The 19,080-nt window shown below is 40.8% G+C and overlaps 2 long non-coding RNA genes across 3 annotated transcripts; one reads left to right on the top strand and one right to left on the bottom strand.

Annotated features, from left to right (window-relative positions):
* Positions 1-1,585: 1,585 nt before the first annotated feature.
* LOC145445171 (uncharacterized) lies at positions 1,586-6,714 on the bottom strand. Its single transcript, XR_013916909.1, has 2 exons — positions 2,856-6,714; positions 1,586-2,620 (listed from the first exon to the last, which is right to left on the bottom strand). It is a non-coding gene; the product is annotated as an uncharacterized LOC145445171 (long non-coding RNA).
* A 966-nt stretch (positions 6,715-7,680) lies between these two features.
* LOC145445170 (uncharacterized) lies at positions 7,681-12,125 on the top strand. Of its 2 annotated transcripts, none has more exons than XR_013916907.1 (3): positions 7,681-8,017; positions 9,663-10,154; positions 10,275-10,799. It is a non-coding gene; the product is annotated as an uncharacterized LOC145445170 (long non-coding RNA). The 2 variants fall into 2 exon arrangements; XR_013916908.1 differs by lacking the exon at positions 10,275-10,799 and adding an exon at positions 10,853-12,125 and having other exon boundaries at positions 7,691-8,017; positions 9,663-9,842.
* The last annotated feature ends 6,955 nt before the right edge of the window (positions 12,126-19,080 follow it).

The following is a 19,080-nucleotide window of genomic DNA, read 5'->3' as shown; positions in this document are numbered from 1 at the left end:
TTTGGTGATCGATTACTGCAGGGGGATTCCCACGAAGTCAGTGGGGCATAACGGTGGTTAGTGATCTATAATATTTTTCACATAGGCACGCCGACTGCCCTGTATGCAGTATGCATTATATGCAGCTTGGCCATTTATTTTTATAATCGACCGTCCTCACGTCTTTCTCCGACTTCTCTTGACTCCCTGCCACCATGTTGTGACGTCACGAAAATGGCCGATATTTTTTTACCTTCAATGGCCGATACCGATATTTCTCTCCAAGCGTGATATCGACTCGATATTATCGGCGAGCCGATAATCGGTCGGGCTCTAGTCACCGGTGTTGTATATTCGTGTTGTTGCTCTAAGGTCGAACAGTTTTGTTTTCTTCTGATATATATGATCTTCATTATATATATATTCGCTCTTTCGGTAATCTCGCATGTTCAACGAGTATGGCTAATAGTTTTATTCAGAAAATAACTAAATAAAGTGAGATGTTGTACGTTTAGGAATATGATTATCGAAGCGTGACTTCTAGAATATTTCGGCGATTCAAATTTTACGTCATCGCGCCGGACAAAGATTTGACGCGCAACAGGTCGCAGCCAGGCATAGTTCGCTCTTTCTGTATGGTAAATGCCGTAAATATATAGGAATTACGCGAAACAATAACTTCATATTGTTAATTTATTCGCTAAAAGCTTTTCGACTAACTCTCATCAGTAGCGAACGTTAGTGATGGGGTGAATCAAATTCGAAATGTAAGAACTATTTCGTCTGTATGACGTAATAATAACAAAAACAAACAACTAGTAGACGGGCTAGATACGGTAGTAACGGTACAAAACAAACGGTACGAGTACATATTCGGTTATAAATAACCAAAAACACAACACATAACATTAATGAAATATTCCAAGAGTGTAGAGGCGTTCCTTCTGGCGACAGAGAATCGGCTTTCGTAGCTTTATGATCGTAGATTCCAGGACCTTTAAATGAAAAAGAGAACGGCCACGAGCAAGTATAGAAAATTGACTGTCGTTGTAATGATCAGCACATTCTGGATGGGATAAGAGATGCTGTCCAATAGCCGAATTACAAGCAGTAACTTGATCATAATCACTCTTGGAATATTTCATTAATGTTATGTGTTGTGTTTTCGGTTATTTATAACCGAATATGTACTCGTAACGTTTGTTTTGTACCGTTACTACCGTATCTAGCCCGTCTACTAGTTGTTTGTTTTTGTTATTATTACGTCATACAGACAAAATAGTTCTTACATTTCGAATTTGATTCACCCCATCACTAACGTTCGCTACTGATGAGAGTTAGTCGAAAAGCTTTTAGCGAATAAATTAACAATATGAAGTTATTGTTTCGCGTTATTCTGAAGTTCTGTACCACAAATCACTTGTTTATATAGGAATTGTGACTGACTGAGGTAGCGGGTTAACGGTATATACGCAGTAGCATATAGCTTATGGGGTATTTCGAATTGCCTGTAGTATATAGGCCTGGTTACATGTTCGACTCGACTTGGCGTTCAAGTCGTCTCCGGTGACGTCACGCCTCATCTCCAAGCTGACTCGTTAAAGGGCCCTGTTTACATGATCCTTCAGGAAGCTGTATCGTGGACGACCCGGTGTCGCTTTACCCCTTACAAATATATATCCGTAGTAACTAGTAAGTTTGGTGGGCAAAGGTACAACGACAATGTGTGTTTGGTTGTACTCTGAAACGTTTCTTATCCTCGAAATTAACGAGGATAATGAGATACTCATAACATCGATATTTGTAGAGGAAAATAATCTTGTTTATATAATGATTGTAGAGGAAAACAACAAGTATAAGTTATCAGCTAGCTTTTTCGGCGTCAACGAAAATGGGCCGTGGAGTATAGGCGGGAGTAACGACTGTTTTGATATTTCAGGCATCACTTGTCAATGCGATTAAAATAAGGTCATTAACACTCAAGTGACCCACTTGCAACCCCCATGTGGCCTCTAGTTGTTCGGCCGCTCCTCTGTAACAGACTACCCCATGTATGCCGGTGATTCAAGAGTCACGATACAACAACTACTGCAGAGATTTTATTGAAGCATCTTGTCGGCATGATATACCAAATAGGAAGTCAACAATACCAAGAATGTCTATAAAAACTGTCATAAAGAGCAATATAGAACACTACTACTAAATTGCTACCCACCAATTAAACTTTGAGAAGTGCCAATTTCAGCACCCTCACAAACACATAGGCTACCATGAATACAAGATCAAAACGGCAAGCTGAAAATCGTGAACACCCGCACGACCGCATCATATCAGCAGAACACTATAACCCAGAACCCAGAACTAAAAACAAAGCAATAATCCTAACACCGCTGCGCTTCATCATCACCAGGAGAGTCACAAATCTCCATATCATCCTCCCGGGAGAGACACCAGCTCCATCCCATCACACGCGCGCTCACATCAGTTTATCCAGTGGAACAGTATGTAGGAAATGCAGCAATCGTTCATGTATTCCCGTATCGATATAGCACGCTGCAAGGCCGCTTCTTCATCAGTTCACTATGCATGTCGTAGTCGAATTGTAGTACAGGTACAATCCACATCTCTTCCGAACTGTAGTCTGAGAAGTAGAAATACAGATGCAACGTTTTACCTTGTAAGCCATTTTATGTAGCTGATGACAGCAACTAGGCTACTACAGATCGAAGTGTCGCAGCCAAATAACAAAGAACACATAGGGAATCTCTAATAAAACTGCCGTAAATGAGCACGGTTGCTACACCGGTTACCGGTACACCAGTTACCGGTACTGGTGTACTACATATATATTCCATCGTAAACAAGCGAGCACTTACAAAGTAACCCCACTTTTCCTTGCCATGTTTGCCCAATTTCTCAACATCAGATGAAAAACACGAATTACGATGCCAAGAGCCCGCGCGGCAATACCCAGCGCCGTCGAACGAAAATCGCCGGACGCCGAATCGCCGATGGCCGAATGCTCAAGCCGATCGTAAACCACATTACACAACAGCTTCAGGCTCGAGTCGACTTGAAGCAGTTTGCCTTTCTCTCTTCATCGAATACGAGAGAGTCGGATCGACGAGTCAGCTTCGAAGCTGACTTAAACCGTCATGTAAATGGGCCTTATGATGCCTAGAGCTGTTTGACTTTCTGCAAAACAGGTGTAGACAACTATAGAAAAGTTTCAGCTTTTCTAGGCTAGAATTAGAGCTAAACCGTTTTTTCCGAATTAGATTACAATTATATTGCTGGCATTTCGCTCTAATTTAGTGAAATTAGACCACTATAATTATCTAGTTGTCCAAGTCGCTTCAAACATCTGAATTACCGGTACCTATATACCTACGGTATATCATAATATTTATGCTTGAATTTTCTAGGTATATAAGTCATAAGATACATACCTGTAGAACACTGATTCGTGATTTTATAAAAGTTGGTGCAAGAATGGACATTTTCAACTTGATGTTGATTAATGGAGCAAAATTTGATATTTGAGTGCAATTATACCTCGAATCCAGTGACAAGATTATTAATCGTTCAAACCAAACGCAGCTTGTTTATGTTGGCCCAGAGCATTTGGCTAGCCAGACCATATTGATAGAATATGGTCACAGTAAGATAATATTTTGGGCTAATTTACATGAACTTTTCAACATTTGATTTGATATGTCCGCTAAAACAGTTGTTTTTCTGCTTTCGAATAAGACCTAAATTGCTGATTTCAATGGTAACTGTGTTTGTCAAAGGCTGTAAAGGTAATTTCTTTTCCATGTTAGATGTTTGTTTGTGATGTTCATGGTGGTGGTTTGACTACACTGGTCATTTTACACCAGGCCGGTTCTTATTATTTTCATTCCGTATCTGCCCGATTACCAGCGAACTTAGTGAATTCGGCCGCACAAACTCGGCACTTGGTGAATTCGGCCGTGGTAGATCTCGTAGCGGTACCGGTCGCCATGATTGGTTACTGGAATGTTTGCCGGTGAACTTGGCACTTTGAGTGGTTGTCAATGTTGTACGGGGGTGAGGGCATGCGTAGATCACACAGTCACGGCATGATTAGATCACAGATTGCGTAATCGCGGGAAATAACGCGACGCTCTTCACTTGGTGAACTCGGCCCTTGGAGGAATTGGCACTAGAACACCTTCGCATTAGAAATGCATTTAATATGAATGAACAGTATCAAAAAGGAAATTTAAACGTGTCGTGGCTCGCGGTAGATCTCGTAATCTTGGGATCCTTAAACCCTGTTATCGAGACACCCTAACCCCAGAGTGGAATCGTCTCTCCAAAGGCAAAAAATAATTTATTTTGACGTGATCATGCGAAACATTTGTTGATGAGGAACACTGGCTTGTCGTGATCGATAAACGAAGAAGCGCCGCTTGATCTTCCACATTTTCGATCTCACATACAACGCCAAGATCCATCTTCTCAAAACTTACACGACACAGGCCCGTCACTCACGCCATCGATTCCAAGCAGACCACGCGTGGTCGGTATATGAGCGCTGTGTTATTTCCCGCGGCTACGCAATCCGTGATCTAATCACGCCGTGACTGCGTGATCTACGGATGCCCTGACCTCCTTCCAAGATTGACGAATCACTTGATAATACTATTATTAGTTTAATAATTCATATTAATAGCTGTTAATACACTTCATTACAAAATTTCCCGAGGGCCGAATTCACCAAGTGCCGAGTTCATCGGCAACCATCTGCCAACTTATAGCACGGCCCACTCCTAGGCTTTTTAAGACATGGCTATGCGGATCAGATGGCGAGGAGGAGCCTAGATAAACGGCCAACACTTCGGTAGGAATTATGGAGTCGACGTGTCAGGCTCAAACCCGCAATTCATTGGTGTTTAGCTATAATGGAGGGTACCAATACGTTACCTCGCCATACCTTGTAAAATGGGACCGTAGCATTTGGCATTTCGTGTGGCAATTGACTTTTGTGTGGAAAATTGTGTTCGTTTTAGAACTTATCCGAAACTTTTATTCCGCCATAGATTGTATATGATAAAACGAAGCGACTCACCACAAAGGAGGATTTAAAGAAGTTTGATGACATATTGAATGAAAGCAAAAGCCTTTGCAAGCAGTGGCGTATCCAGGGGGGTTTTAGGGGGTCGGAACCCCCCCTTTTCAAAATCCTAAAAATTGATGTAAAATATAGCCTCTAATATTTGCTAATTTATTAGTTTAACATATTCGTTTTTACGTATGAGAAGGAGAATATGGCGTGTTAATGTTATTTAAGGGGACTAAAACCCCTACCAAATCTTGGAATCATGCGCCGAATTAGTCGAAAGGATAAAATAGGTCATTATATTTCGCTAATTCCATACGAATTCTGCGCTTGTTCAGCTACATTTCAGCGGTAGTTGCTGATGTTCTCAACTTTCTTCCCTCGATTTCTCTCTCGCCTTGCTAAAACGAGACACGCATTTTAAAGAAATCTAATCTAATTGGCCGACGCGATGCGTAATTGCAAAGACGAAGTTGTCGGCAATCAACATCGCCCGCGAATTCGCTGCGCCTGCTCCCCTCGAAATCCTAATTACGAATTGCACGGCGTGTTGATTGATCAGCGAGACGCAGACACGGCGGCACCAGTACGACAATGCTATTCTCAAATCCACATTGTCTTCGCGATTATTGGCGAGAAATTGTATACGATTGACATTCACAATTCAAAATACAAGCCTAGCAATCCACGTTAAAGATTGTTAGGTGGCTTGCTGGCGTCCAAATACAGGCCTGTGTTGTCGCTGAACGGGAGAATTGAGTAGGCCTAGTAGTAAAGTTAACCTAATTATATCGGCTGACAAGTTTCTCTGTCGATCAAGTTATTATCCCAGTGTGTACTCTGTATTAATTGACTGACTTGCGTATTTGCAATTAAAGTCTAATTACCTTCGCGCGTACTACACGCTCAGCCATCGAAAAGCACCCATTCGTGTACAACGTACACTGTTCACACCACACCTCTCTGTGGCGATTGCGATCGCCCTCGTTTATGCTACCGCCTTATTCCGCGCTTGTTCGTCCGCTGCGATACTACCGACATGCGCATAATATCGTCAAAACCCAACAAAATCGCGCTTCTCTGGCCGGAACTAGGCGCTTGGAGACGGGCGGCGTTTGCTGGCTCGTGACTAAATGTGAGCAATTACGAATTTCTTTCAATCATACCGTAAAAGAAACGAGATTTTCAGGCAATGTCTGTATCTTATTCGTACATCTCCCACTCACCGCAAATCTCTTTTTATTATTAAACTATACAATATCGCAGGGGTGGGCAAACTTTTCAGCTCGCGGGCCGCATTCAACATCTGAATCCATTCGCGGGCCGCATTATATAGAATTGGGATTATAAACCAAAATGCAATATTGGCATTTGATTATAGTGAGGACATGGAGATAACATATATGCTTATTCAAAACAAACCTTGATGCTTTGATGATATCGTACACGCGTCACAAACAGTGGCGATATTTCATAGGCTGGTCGAGACCTCAATGACCAATTTGTCAAAACTATAGAGATGAAAGTCGGTTATCCCGATTCTTAGAATAGGATTGAAATTTAAATCTGTGAGCAGCGATCTGTACATAGATTTACTAATTCCCATTTGGATTCAGTTCCAGGACACACAATGCTGACAGCATCATAACCATGTTAGCTTCAAACATGATTCTACTAATTGTAGATAGAATATAAATACCATACAGAGCACGAATCTACATATGACAATATGACATGCGCGAATTGTTTTTTTACAAGCACGCCACTAAAATAAAAAAAAGAGTGGCCAATCTGAAATCGCACTCGTGATCCGAATTATGTCAATCTCGTTTTGGATTTATGGGATGTTTAGCAGTTGAAACCTTTTATACTGCGAGGGCCTTGAGATGCTGGTCGTGCCAGAAATTAAACATAAAAAATATAGGAAGTAGGCCTATTTACCTTAGAACAGTGGTTCTCAAACTTTTTAAGACACGACCATCTTATGATGGTGAAAGATTTCGCGCTCTCTTATCATCAGATCACAAAATGAAACCAGGATGGTAGCAAACCTAACGGATAGTTTGATGGCATGGAAGGTTACGACTGTAGATGAGAGACTTTTAGATATGAAATTCAGACCAAATACAGAGCAATAACTAGGAATTGGGCGGAAATCGCGCAGAGCAAAATTTTTTTTTAAGTTGAGCTCATGAGCTTCGTTTCCCCCTTCAGATAATTTCACGCGCCCCCCTGTTTGAGAACCACTGCCTTAGAATTATCATGGTGAAATATACTAAGAAAAAGTTTAATCAAGTCCCTGCATTAATTCGATATTTAGTACGCATTTGATCAATATTTTTAATAAGTTTCTTTAGGCTCTCGCGGGCCGCACAGAACGGTGTTGCGGGCCGCATGCGGCCCGCGGGCCGTAGTTTGCCCACCCCTGCAATATCGTAAATATTCGCCATGGCGCTGAGACGAGTAATTGTAATGATGACGTCATAATAGCCAATTTCGTAACGCAAACCCCCCCCCCCCTTTTTCGCGCTCTGGATACGCGCCTGTTTGCAAGAGATGTGGTATGTTGAATCTGTTTTGTTATTTTCAAATGCTTGCCGATAGCAGACGGTGTATATAAACGTAAGATGTGGAAGCTATCAAGGTGTTATGTTTATTATTTTTAGAAATTCAGTCAGTCAAAGTGGACGATCGTATTGCTTGGATTATATTTAGGCTTATTTTAGCATCTTTGAGATGCAACTCTGAACGTGGACGGTCATGAACAGTCAACTAATTCTGTTCCTATATTGACATATCAGACATTTGCACTCGTACCGTTGGCGGCGACAATATTGGTCAGTCAGCAAAAAGCATCATGAAGAAGGTTGCCAGTCTGGTGAAATTATAGCAGAGTCGGAAAGAATGGGAAATACGCTTTCATCAACCTCCATTTGAACAAGATCACATATAGTAAGAGACATTCATGATATGCTGCAAATGTCACTGTGTTCTTTGTCTAGTCACCCCACTCATGTAACTATTGAGGCTTCATGCCAGGGTCGTAACCAAGTCACAAGGCTCCGAGTCGCAAGTCAATCTCACTTTTATAGTTTTGACTCGAGTCATTTTCAATTCACCACCGAGTCAAGTCCGAGTCCAAGTCAGCGAGCAGAGGTCCGAGTTATGGTATTATGACTCGAGCCAGAGTCATTGTGTTAGCTGCTCAGTTTCCAATTTAAGTCTTGTTAAACGAACTTTTTATATATTTTTTGTGATATCGAGTGGGTCGCATTTATAATATACGAATTTTCCTTACTTTTAGCAGTTTCTGGCCGCATTTTCAAATAAGAGTATCAATAGACGAAATCCCAATAGCGATTTGCTGTACTATTCTTTGAAATAATCATGAAATGTCGGTCTTGGCCGTCTGAGTCTCAAGTCATGCGCAATGAGTCGAGTCATTTCAGTACTTTGAGAAGATGACCTGAGTCAAGTCGAGTCAACAGAAAATCCCGACTCAAGTCTTACAACCCTGCTTCATGCAATGAGCATTTACTTTGAAGATAAATAGTAATTAAATAACTGGTTGGTGGTACAAAATTTTAATACTGCTTTCAAAAGTACCTTCATGATAAACGTTATTGAAACCCGAAAAACTTTTCGCGTGCCTATTAAAGAGCTACTGGCACCATAAAGGAAGCAAAACAGAGTTGAATTCAAAAGCAGATGGAGAATTATGACGCATTAATGTCGAATTTAGAAATAACATCAATGGAGCCAGAACACAGCAACAATGCAGTGCATAACAACGGTTGCGTAAAACAGTATGACAGCGTGACACAATTCTTTAATTATTTATGATAGTGGTGCCCACCGTAAATACTATTTTATTAAAATCCGAATTTTTCGATGTCAATAACTCCGCTTCCACTTGTTTGAATCGAACCAAATTTGATGAACATCGTTTCTATACATAACCTAACACTTTCATGGGGTGAACAGAAAATTTTCAAATTTTTTCTATTTATTTTTATATAATAAATAGAAACTTTCTTTTCCTGTAGCAATGCGGCTACTGGTTGGAATTGAACCAAATTTGGTGTGTAGGCTTGAATTAGGTAACCTAACAATTTTATCAAGTAGCAAGAACGATTTGAGAAAAAGAAGTCATTTTTTAAGAGCCCTAATGTCCATGTCAGAGAAACGTTTTAGGGTAGGCCTACTCACATGTCTCGCAGCGTTCTCTACATAATTGTCAATTGCGATACAAACTGTTCGCTTGTATTGGTCAAGCCATCCAACTTCAAATTGTAAAATGTTGGGAGTCTTGATATCAAATTTTTGAAAGGTGCACTTTGAGAAGATTTCGGAATCTGTCAAATTATACAAAAAAATTTAGCAAATTCTTTGACATATTTCATCCATTTGGGACTCGATCAACGTAAAAGAATTAGTAATTATTTTATACAATATATTGTATTTGTAGTTGAAGTATAGTAATAATTCTTATGGTTACCGCACTTGTAACGATTCACGGCCATAACTGGAATAATTAGAATGATGTAACTTTCAAATTGTCATGCATTTTGCAACAACATTGTTCTCAATTTTCAAGGTGCTGACCATTGGAGGAAGAATCACCCTTAAGCCGGGAATTCACGATCCGTAAACGCGGCCGACTGTTTCTCTCCTCAAGAGGAAGGAAGAGAAAAAGGGAGCAGAAATAGCAAGAGTGTGACAAGTCGCGTCCATTCCCTTTAATGCGTATTTCCATCCGCGAAGCGCGAAGTAGTAGGTGGGAAAACTAATGGGCGTTTGGTTAGCGCTTTATAAGGTTGACTCCAGCGCTGTATTTGCTAAATGTTGCGGTGAAATAGGGGTGGTGTCATTTGGTATCAATATTGACTATTAAAAGACCATTTGTTAGTGGTCATGGATTTGTTCGGCCAGTATGCAGTAATTTCTGATGGTCACTTCCCGGGCTTCTGTTCTCTAACCCCTCATGATTGTTATTCTGCTTCTAGTAAGACTGTCGATTCTAATGTTTTATCGTATCATTTGTCGGAGGTTTCGCTCGCTTTTTTTACAACGTTTTGCTCTCTGCTAGGTCCACGACCGCCCACGCTGGAGGCGCTTGATAAGGGCCCAAAACTGATATCTTGATGTTCCTTTGTTTCCTGTTTTCTTTTGCCCTTTTATTTAATTGAAAGCCGATATATATATATAGGTCAATTACTGGCTGAGTATCACTACAGCCTAAGAAACTGCACTAATTCTCATTTTAATGTCTTGCTGGTTATCTTGCTGTCAATTCTAAAATTTGTTAATGTCTATACCAGTGCCGCCACTCAAATGTTTTGTTCTCTGTACACAATATTGTTAGGTCTTCAGCTTTCCAGGCAGAGTATCATTCCACTTTCTAGACTTGAGTATATATCTCTCCAACTAGCTGCCAAATAACTTATTCATTTGGATTGTTGAATTGATCATTTTTGGCAGAATGTGAAGAAATTTTAGTCAAGAATTCTTTTTGTGTTGGTGGCTGTTTTCAAAGATTGCTGAAGTAGTCATCGTTGATCTTGATAATCAAGTAGAAGTGGCGATTGAAGTCAGTTCTCTAGTCATATAATAATAAAAAATATAATAATAAAAACTTGAAAACTTGAGTGGAAATAGTCCAGAATCAAATCCATTTTAGTAAGTATGGGTGAAAAAAATGTAGGAGTCATTCGTTACTCGCTACCTTTGCCATTTTCGCAGTACGAATGTCTTAGCTAATAATCGTCATTTTCATTTTATTTCTAGAGGGTGTTGAAAAGAAAACGCCAGAGGGATTATCATCATCAGACGATGAAACCTGATTACTGACTGTTCTCATAGTTTCATTCATTGCTACTTGGCCCTACAAGTAATTTCGCTCGTTTCATTTTTTACACCGGCGTTATTTACTTGCCAATTCGTTTTGAATTAAATTACCGCAAATGGGATTAATATGTAGTAGATAATGTGGTGTGTGTGTGTGTACACAGCCGTGATCAGGTTATGCCCAGTGGTAGAAAACAGGTTATTATATCAGGATATTCTTTTAATGTAGGATCTACATTCTACTCACCATGTTTAAAGGCTGTAGCATCTGCATAATATTTACATTATTGAAGGACATGGAAAAGACATTGAATTGAGTCGACACAAAATCCCCCTTTCTACGACCTGCCGAGATCTAATATCTACTATATCGGGCTCGGCTTTCTACATCTTCGGTCTGTACTGTGTTTACTGGGTGTTTGGTGAGTCACCGTATTTCGCCTAAAACGCACAAAGCGCGACAAATTTATACAACTCATGTTTGAATCGGTCAATATGGTCGGGAATTGCATGTAGCCTATATCGCTATCAATTTTTATCCTCTTTCTGCTCGCGTAATCAGATTTACCGGTAGAGCTGAGTGTGGTGTTCTGGAAAAGGTAGGATCCCTAAATATTAATTAAACATCTTCGGGCGGAATCGTTGTTATATTGACTTCGTTACATCATCTTATTTCGTGACCTCCTATATCTGCTATGTCAGAAGATATGGAAATCGTCAAAACGTACCAAACTAAAAGACGCACATGATTTCAAATTGGTATTACTGTACTGGCAAATAATTTTTTCCTTGCGGGTTGGCATTTGTCCTGTAGGGTTAAGGTCGCCAGGAAAGGAAAATTCGACGCCAGCCATTGAGGCGCCTATGGACAATTAAACATATATGTATATCGAAGTTTTCTGTCAGCACAAGGGCATTCCTTTTCGGCCAAGGCCTTCTCGCTGCTTATCGTTCTGGCACACTTCTCGGAATCGCATGTTATATGGCCTCTAACTTCATAGGTATTGGTGCGTCGTGGCGCAGTAATGACCGACGCCGAAGTCTCCCATTTCATTAAATCATGCGTATTTTTGTTGGGTGACGGGTAGGCCTACCCCAAAATCAAGAGACATTATATTCTTAAATCGCGCGCAGCGCGAAAAATTCTGAGAAAGTTGCATGAATTTCTAATAGATTACTCCATAAATATCGTTAATTCACGAAATAATTTTGGGCCCCCCCCCCTCGAGTTCGAGCCCCCACCCCAAATTGGGGAGTTTGGGATGCGGTAGTTACGGTCCCGACTCCAATATAACAGTTTTAAAGCGCAATCGCCCCCTTCGTTGCTTTCGCCCCCTTCGTCCGTTTTCACCCCCCCCCCCCTATCGCCCCTTCGTTATTTTCGCCCCCCTAGATTGCCAAATCGCCCACGTTGGGAACCACTGGTATAGGCTAACTAGCTGTTGCCTCCTTCGATTATATCTGCTAGCGGACATTGCTGTGATATAATCTAGAACCAGTGAGCCATCTTCTTGTACCGAGCCGGTATTGTAATCATTATTTGAGTAGCGCAACGGAAATAAAGTTCTGAATGTTATGCTTGCACAGAAGTTTTGATTCCTTTATAACCTATACTAAACATGATAGTTATGGCCGAATAATCATAGTGGGAGGATTGGCAATCAATCGACCAGGAGAAATTTCCCAATGCTTTGAAGGAATGGATGAGTGAAGTGGAATTAGTTGTGGCGTATGTGGCATATTCCCCACCGTGAGGGAACTCAAGAAGCTTGGAAAGGTGCATAAACTCCCGTCACCAACTGAGCAAATTGACATCGACCGGGTAATTGACATTTTGAAGATTGCTCACCACAATCGTCATTCGTCATTCATTCATGTTTGGGCCACGGCTTGAGGAATTGGATTTAAATCTTGTTGTTCCACTTGCCAGGCGCTTGAATGCTGTGTTCTGTGACATTGGTACTGATGGCATATCTACTTGTGATATCAAACCATTAGGCCTGCTATACCCCAAATTTTGCTGTTCAAATTCGTAGCTGATTGAACCAAATCTGGAATATGTTTGTGCCTCTCTGTCACTGGCAACTCTTTTCTTGGAAAACGGATCTTCCTTTCTTTTTATATGAATAAACATATCAATTGGAATCGTTTGGTGCATTGGTTACTTCATCTGAGTGAGAGATACCACGCATACTTTTATGAATATGCTACATCTTTCAGGCAATAAATTTAGCTTAGGCAGAACTCCCATTTTGAGTTGCTTTCTGGTTTTCAGCTGAATAATGATATCAGACTCCTCGAAATGATTCTCGCAGATCTCGGCTCTATTGTAAATTGCTCTAGCTGTTAATTCGGTTGAAGTTGAGACAGCTGCTGGCTTACGTCTCCAGCGACGTATTGATACGCGGATTATTCACATAGCTACATCCAGGGATAGCGCAGTTGTTGATCATAATTGCAGGGGCGGTTCTATTATTTTTATCTGCGAAATGTACAACGGGATGTAAGGCAATGCGATGTAGCCTAGTGAACAGAAAGGAAGATGTCAAAACAAAAAAGTACAATGTTTCAATGTAACATCCACCTCGGCCTAATGCCCGATGAAACAGTGTACGATATTGATCTTTCGTAAGTGATAATTTTTTCTTTGCTCTTTTTCATTCGCTGTCCGTGGGTAGGCTATCCGTTTTTTTATCGTTTGCGTATGCACAGAAAATAGTTTGGGCAGTTCTGTACTAGAGATGTGAAAAAAATAGCAGACCGTTAAAAAGTAACAGTTAAGCTTTTCAAGTAGCAGTAGCAGTTACCTGCTAACCCAAATCACAGTTAACAAAATAGCACCTAAGCACATAGCCGTAACATTCAATATAGCCTACATTTATCGTGGTAATTCTCTGATGTGTTTCATTATTCGACAAGCGAGTGCCATTACACTACAGTCTCAACCGGACTCAGGGCCGTAACAGCACTTCGTCAGCTCCCCCCCCCCAAAATGTTGGTCTCGGGCCCCCCATATGGTGGTAAAGCGAACTTCCCAGACCCCCCTCCGACTACACGCTGTTTATGTGTTTACATTGGCTATACGTGTTTGTTCATTGGGTGTCCGTTTAGTGAATCTGCTTTGCTTGTCTAATCGCGCGAAGCGCGAGAAATTTCTATAATTCATGAATGAATCGGTCAATATGATCGGTATTGCTTATATATTGCTATCAATTTTTATCCTCTCTCTGCTCCCGTAATCTGATTTACCGGTAAAGCTGAGTAAGGTGTGCTTGAAAAGGTATGACCCCTCAATAGTAGCCTAATTGAACATCTCCGGGTGTATACCCGTTGGCAGGAACGAAAGAGCACTTCGTCAGGCTCCTCAAAAAACTTGAGTCTTGGGCTTCCATAGGGTGATCAACCGACTCCCCCCCCCCCCAATCACGTTGTTGGCTTTTGCCACGAAACGTACAGTTGTATTGTTCAGTTAGCCAGCGCCAAGCGCGAAATTTTTTGATAATTAATGATAAAATCGGTCAATAAGATCGAGAACTGCATATGTATTGCAATCAATTTCTTATCCTCTCTACTCACGTAATCGGATTTACCGGTAGAGCTGAGTGAGGTGTCTTTGAAGCTGTAGAGACCGCAAATAATAATTAAACATCTTCTGACGGGCGGACCCGTTGGTATGAATTCGTTACATGATGTTATTTCGTGACCTCCTGTCAGCTATATCAAAAAATATAGAATCGCCCAAACGCACTACACTAAAAGATCACATGATTTCAAATTGGTATTTCTTCACTGGCATATAATTTTTTCCTGTGGGATGGTATTTGTCTTGTGAGGTTCAGATTACCGAGACAGTAACATTCAGCGCCAGTCATTTAGGCGCCCATGGACAAATAAACCCATATGTATTTCGTATATATAACGAAGTTTTCGGTCACCATAAGGGCAGTCCTTTTCGGCCAAGGGTTCTCGCTGCCGATCGTTCTGGCACACTTCTTGGAGTCGCGTGTTACATGGCCTAAAACTGTAGCCTATGTGTCTTGGGGCGTCGTGGCGCGGTAACGGCTAGCGCCGATAAGCCCATATCTATAAATCCTGCGTATTTTTCCTTGGAGGAAGAGTAGCCTACCCAATAATCATAACACTTGGCAAGTTGAAATCGCACCCAGCGCGAAAAATTTTTGAAAAAGTTGCATAAAGTTTAAAAAAATACTCTATAATTTATGCTAATTCACGAAAATATTTGGAGCCCCCTTCGAGCTCGGGCCCCCCCAATTGGGGGGTTTGGGGTGCGGCAGTTACGGCCCTTACCGGACTACCACTTCACACTTCTGAAAATAGCAGCGCTTATCTTCAACCACCACCACATCCTCGGTTGCAAAATTGAATCCATATCTGTCATGAAGGGAATAAGATGGGCCGTTCTGTAAATATATTCCGTGAATGAATGGAATGGACGAGGCTAAACGACTCCGTATGATTATGACTTCAATCATAATTAATTGTTAGTTTAAAGTTTAGGTTTGATATCGGCGAGTTTAGAAGTAAACCAATACATTTGAACTTTTTCGACTAAATTAGCGGTCAATTGTAACGTAGGCTTTATACCTCCAATATAATTGCTAAAAAGTAACAGTTAAAAATCACAGTTAAGATTTCAAAAGTAACAGTTCGTAACTGCTACTGCAAAATATCGGTTAAGCCAGTGGTTCCCAACCGGTGTGCCGCGGCACACTAGTGTGCCAATTGGACTGCTCAGGTGTGCCGCGAGCAAATGTGGTAAGCTATATGTCGAAGTATAACAAAATCCCAATTTTGAGTGTGTCATTGTTGGTTTTTCTATTGAATTTACCCGATCAAGACACGCAATGCACAATCCGATGCAAAGAACATACATAAGGATACCGAGGCGACCGTAGTTACGGGATCTCAATCTAGTATTTCAATCTGGCATCCCCATTAGGTCATGGATTGGGTCTTTCTCTTGGCTTTTTATTGTAAAGACGCTCTGAGCACAGCAACGTATAGGGGCGGATAATCTAATAAATCTGCAACGCTGTCTAACTTGCTACTGCACTGCCATGAATCAATTTTGGGGCCTCCACCGTCAATGGGTGTGATATGCTAGTTTGCCCACATAGTAGCATCAGTAGGATTTAGGACGGTGACAACTAAACTCGTGTAATTGGACCGTGATATTGAGGTGTGGCCGGAGTGTTCGCCTTTTACTTGTCTCCCATCAGAACCGTATAGGCAGAACAGGGACATGACGCAGGTTGATGACCTTTTATGTTTCTATTTGTATTCGTATTCTTGCCATGTCTTCGTCATCGATGATCATTTAACACCATGTCGATATTACATATTTGATTGCTGAGATGCCAACTTATAGCACGGCCCACTTTTTGTAAGACACTGCTTTTGCAGATCGGAGGACGAGTAGTAGTCTACATAAACCTCCAACACCTAGGAAGGCATTCTCACCATCGAGAAATTACCTCATTTGAAAGTGATGTTCATGTTTAAAAATTAGAATTGCCAACATAGTCATTCACATTGCGATTGTTGGGTAGCGTGCCAGCACTGCAGGTAAAAGGTAGGCTCAGTGCGCCATGTTATGTTGCAGGCGACAAATTCGAGAATTGAGATGTAGGCCAGACTTGGACAACTAGAAAATTTTCAGCTTTTCTGAATTAGATTAGAATTAGAATTAGAGCTCCACAGTTTTTTTCAAACTAGATTAGAATTAGAATTAGAGCTGCACAGTTTTTCCAAATTAGATTAGAATTAGAATTAGAGCTACACAGCTTTTTCAAATCAGATTAGAATTAGAATTAGAGCTACTAAGGCTTTTCCAGATTAGATTAGAATTAGAATTAGAGCTATACTTAGTTCGCAAAAACTTGGAAGTGGAATGAAATGGTATATGGGAAATGAATACAGCAAAATGCAGTTCACATCAAATCACAGTGCGTGGTGCAAAAGGCCGTGAGGCGATAGGCGCCGCATATTTTTGTTTAATAAACAACAACAATAGTGCATTGCCATAAACATGAGAATGGTTAACTTCTGCACACCAAGCTTGGCTCGATTTTTACTATACTTTAATAAAATATTACTTCTTTTATGGCATCCATGGGCATCGCCCATGTTAGTCAGAATGGCAATGTACTAACGTAAAGTTTTAGAAACTAGAATGCTGTTCGCAGACTACAAGCTACTCTAGCAGGCTATATTTGTCATAATATCTAATATGACTGCACGGTGTAAGTAATGCGATGGCGGCTTGGCACTGGATTTACCTGCCCAAGCGGGATATTCTTTTTAACTCACTGCAATAGTGCAATATGCCTCGGACAAAGAGGCATTTTCAGGAAAACAATAATTAGATTAGAACTAGAATTAGAGAATACGGACATTTCACGAATTAGATTAGAATTAGAATTAGAGCATACGAACATTTCACCAATTAGATTAGAATTAGAATTAGAGCATGGAAGCATTTCACAAATTAGATTAGAATTATAATTAGAGCATGGAAGCATTTCACAAATGAGATTAGAATTAGATTACTGGCATTTCGCTCTAATTTAGTGAAATTAGAAAACTAGAATTATCTAGTTGTCCAAGTCTGATGTAGGCTACAGTTAATCAAATTATATCAGTTACAAATTTCCCCGCCGCTTAGGTTTATTATCGCGATTTGTTGGAACTACAATTGAACTGCGGGTGGCTGCCAGTAAGACTATTGAGGTATACTATCCTCCACAGGTGCTATTACACGATCTGCGTGGAAATGCGTTTGGCATCCATGTATATTGTATAATACACCTCTGTATTTGTTTGTGGCGATCGTGATGGACTCTTCGATGCGACGGTTAATTACATCGACAACGCGGTAGTGGGCATATTTTATTGTCAAGTCAATCTTATGAAATTAAGCTGAACCTGAAGTTTAAACGAGAACTCAGCCGGCCAGTTATGTGGTAACAGAGGTAATAGCTGATAATTCAAAACCTCACACGGAAACGGAGAAAGCTCTTCTTCCGGCCTGCAATAAAATTGTAAACAAAAAATGTTTGGGAAGAATTGAAAACGATTCCCATGTCAAATGATACCATTCGTAGACGTATTTGTGAGAGAGAGAGAGAGATGTCCGCAGAGATAAAAGAAAATTCAAGCAGAGAAACACCTACTTGAGTGCTCCGAAAAGGTAGCGGTACTTCGTCAGTGACCCCCTTTGTAAAACTATGGTTGCGGCTATACGCATTCTGGTAGTTTGCCTGTGCCGTAAGCCAAAAGAGTTCGGAACCACTGTGCTAGTGTGCCGCGAACTATTTTTAATTTTCAAAGTGTGCCGCGAGGTCAAAAAGGTTGAGAACCAACTACTAACCTACGGATAGATAGGCCTGTACAACACCCGTCGTCACGCTTGCTTGCTCGGAGGAAAATACTGCTCAACAATCTGAACGCAACGTAATTGCCAATCCCATAGCTGACGACCCGAGTCCTCAAATTGAATAAAGTTGATGTTATCTGAAAGCTACTGCCGCACTGATTCTGAAAATATACATTAAAATCAGATCAGGACGATGGAACCGCCTCGAAATACACCGCAAAGTCTGAAAATCGGCATTGTTCTGAACAATCGCAACCACGCAAGGGGCATTGTTATGGCCATTGTGATGCGTCGCGCGCTGCGATTGTTTAGAACAATGCCGATTTTCAGACTTTGAATGCTATTTCGGGATGGTTCCATTGCCTTGATGAGACTGTAAAGTACATTTTCAGAATCAGTGCGACAGTAGCTTTCAAATAAGATTAAATTTATTTAATTTAAGCGTTCGGGTCGTCAGCTGTGGGATTGACAATTACGTTGCGTTCAGATTGTTGAGCAGTATTTTCCTCCGAGCAAGCAAGCGTGACCACGGGTGTTGTATATCTATCCGTAGGTTAGTTATCTATAGTTAAAGGTCAACTGCATCTTCATGACAACTTTGCGGAATCATGTTCAGAATTTTTTTTCATAACGAAATTACCGACTTTCCGTGTTTCAACTCAATCGGAAATTGCCGTAATTTTGACTGAAAGTTCCAATATTGGCATGTTTACAGAAAAAGCAGAATGTGCATCGTGACGTCAAGTGAATGACACATATTATCAACACCGGT

Source organism: Botryllus schlosseri, chromosome 8, assembly GCF_051294905.1.
Source record: "Botryllus schlosseri isolate E-star chromosome 8, Bs_hap1, whole genome shotgun sequence".
Classification (NCBI taxonomy): domain Eukaryota; kingdom Metazoa; phylum Chordata; class Ascidiacea; order Stolidobranchia; family Styelidae; genus Botryllus; species Botryllus schlosseri.
Note: the sequence above shows the minus strand (reverse complement) of the source record. Positions and strands in the feature narration are given on the sequence as shown.